The sequence below is a fragment of the Moschus berezovskii genome, chromosome 15 (genome assembly GCF_049115385.1).
Source record: "Moschus berezovskii isolate FMDL1 chromosome 15, NW_MosBer_1.0, whole genome shotgun sequence".
Taxonomy (NCBI): domain Eukaryota; kingdom Metazoa; phylum Chordata; class Mammalia; order Artiodactyla; family Moschidae; genus Moschus; species Moschus berezovskii.
Window position 1 is genome coordinate 9405559 of NC_142474.1, and position 2952 is coordinate 9408510.

The window sequence follows — 2952 nt, forward strand, 5'->3', positions numbered from 1 at the left end:
ATGCATATTCAAAATTAAACTGACTGGAGTGGTGTCTGTTGTTTGCAACTACAAACCTTAACCAGTAGGGTCCATGGAAATGGTGGTCCTTCTCGCTGCTCTGCTTAGCAGTGGCTACCTCCCTTTTCCCCATCCACAGAGTGTGCCCTACCAGGTATAGGAAGCAAACCCACTATAGCATCATTTGCCTTTTCATAGCCACTCCAAGCTACACAAAAACTTGGAACACAGACACCTCAATATGTAGGCTTTTATTCCTTACTTCTAAGTTCAGTCAAATTTGAGGGCAGGAAAAGGCAGAGGCACCAGAGATCAAATTGCCAACATCTGCTGGATCATGGAGAAAGCAAGAGTTCCAGAAAAACATCTATTTCTGCTTCATTGACTATGCCAAAGCCTTTGTGTGGATCACAATAAACTGTGGAACATTCTGAAAGAGATGGGAATCCCAGACCACCTGACCTGCCTCTTGAGAAACCTGTATGCAGGTCAGGAAGCAACAGTCAGAACTGTACATGGAACAACAAACTGGTTCCAAATAGGAAAAGGAGTACGTCAAGGCTGTATATTGTCATCTTGCTTATTTAACTTCTATGCAGAGTACATCATGAGGAATGCTGGGCTGGAAGAAGCACAAGCTGGACTCAGGGTTGCTGGGAGAAATATCAATAACCTCAGATACGCAGATGATACTACCTTTATGGCAGAAAGTGAAGAGGAACTCAAAAGCCTCTTGATGAAAGTGAAAGAGGAGAGTGAAAAGGTTGGCTTGAAGCTCAACATTCAGAAAACAAAGATCATGGCATCTGGTCCCATCACTTCATGGGAAATAGATGGAAAAACCGTGGAAACAGTGTCAGCCTTTATTTTTTTGGGCTCCAAAATCACTGCAGATGCTGATTGCAGCCATGAAATTAAAAGACGCTTACTCCTTGGAAAGAAAGTTATGACCAACCTGGATAGCATATTAAAAAGCAGAGACATTACTTTGCCAACAAAGATCCGTCTGGTCAAGACTACGGTTTTTCCCGTGGTCATGTATGGATGTGAGAGTTGGACTGTGAAGAAGGCTGATCGCCGAAGAATTGATGCTTTTGAACTGTGGTGCTGGAGAAGACTCTTGAGAGTCTCTTGGACTGCAAGGAGATCCAACCAGTCCATTCTAAAGGAGATCAGTCCTGGGTGTTCATTGGAAGGACTGATGCTAAAGCTGAAACTGCAATACTTTGGCCATCTCATGCGAAGAGTTGACTCACTGGAAAAGACTCTGATGCTGGGAAAGGTTGGGGGCTGGAGGAGACGGGGACGACAGAGAATGAGATGGTTGGATGGCATCACTGACTCTGTGGACATGAGTTTGAGTGAACTCCGGGAGTTGGTGATGGACAGGGAGGCCTGGCGTGCTGTGATTCATGGGGTGGCGGAAAGTCGGACACGACTGCGCGACTGAACTGAACTGACTGAACTGTTCTCCTGGACTCTCAGAAGGAGAATGGATATTAGACTCAGTTGTCCACTTTTCTAAGGGATCTGATTCCCTGAGGTCACATATGGGGAGAGGGCTTCTTATTTCAGTTAAGAAACGGCAACTACCTTTTTTGTGTCCCAGGCTCTGCGTTAGCCTTTTGCCTGTATTATTCAATTTATCATCCTAAGAATCCTTCAAGGAAGGAAATGGAGGCATGGAGATGGCTCTTAGCTGCTGTATTCATTTGCTCACACTGCAGGTCCCCAATCTCCCAAGTAGAGGGACATTGATGATGTTCTCTTGCTCCTGCCTCTGGGAGGATGTAGGTTGGAGACACTTTTGGAGAACAGAGAGTTATCTGTTTTGCTACAGATGAGGAAAGTGAGGCATGGGGACCACAGAAAGAACGGTAATAAAATAAACAAGAGCACAGATGGTGCCGTTACTCTCTACTTCCTTGTAGACTTGGGCAAATTTCTCAACATCTCTGAGTTTTCTGTTCTTTATTATAAAATAAGGATCAGTTCAGTTCAGTTCAGTTCATTCCCTCAGTCGTGTCCGACTCTTTGCGACCCCATGAATTACCTCATGCCAGGCCTCCCTGTCCATCACCAACTCCTGGAGTTCACTCAAACTCATGTCCATCGAGTCGGTGATGCCATCCAGCCATCTCATTCTCTGTCGTCCCCTTCTCCTCCTTCCCCCAATCCCTCCCAGCATCAGAGTCTTTTCCAGTGAGTCAACTCTTCGCATGAGGTGGCCAAAGTATTGGAGTTTCAGCTTTAGCATCAGTCCTTCCAATGAACACCCAGGACTGATCTCCTTTAGGGATGGACTGGTTGGATCTCCTTGCAGTCCAAGGGACTCTCAAGAGTCTTCTCCAACACCACAGTTCAAAAGCATCAATTCTTCAGCGATCAGCTTTCTTCACAGTCCAACTCTCACATCCATACATGACCACGGGAAAAACCATAGCCTTGACTAGATGGACCTATGTTGGCAAAGTAATGTCTCTGCTTTTTAATATGCTATCCAGGTTGGTCATAACTTTCCTTCCAAGGAGTAAGCATCTTTTAATTTCATGGCTGCAATCAGCATCTGCAGTGATTTTGGAGCCCAAAAAAATAAAGTCTGATACTGTTTCCACTGTTTCCCCATCTATTTCCCATGAAGTGATGGGACCAGATGCCATGTTCTTTGTTTTCTGAATGTTGAGCTTCAAGCCAACTTTTTCACTTTCCTCTTTCTCTTTCTTCAAGAGGCTTTTGAGTTCCTCTTCACTTTCTGCCGTAAGGGTGGTGTCATCTGCATATCTGAGGTTATTGATATTTCTCCTGGCAATCTTGATTCCAGCTTGTGCTTCTTCCAGCCCAGCGTTCCTCATGATGTACTCTGCATAGAAGTTAAATAAGCAGGGTGACAATATACAGCCTTGATGTACTCCTTTTCCTATTTGGAACCAGTCTGTTGTTCCATGTCCAGTT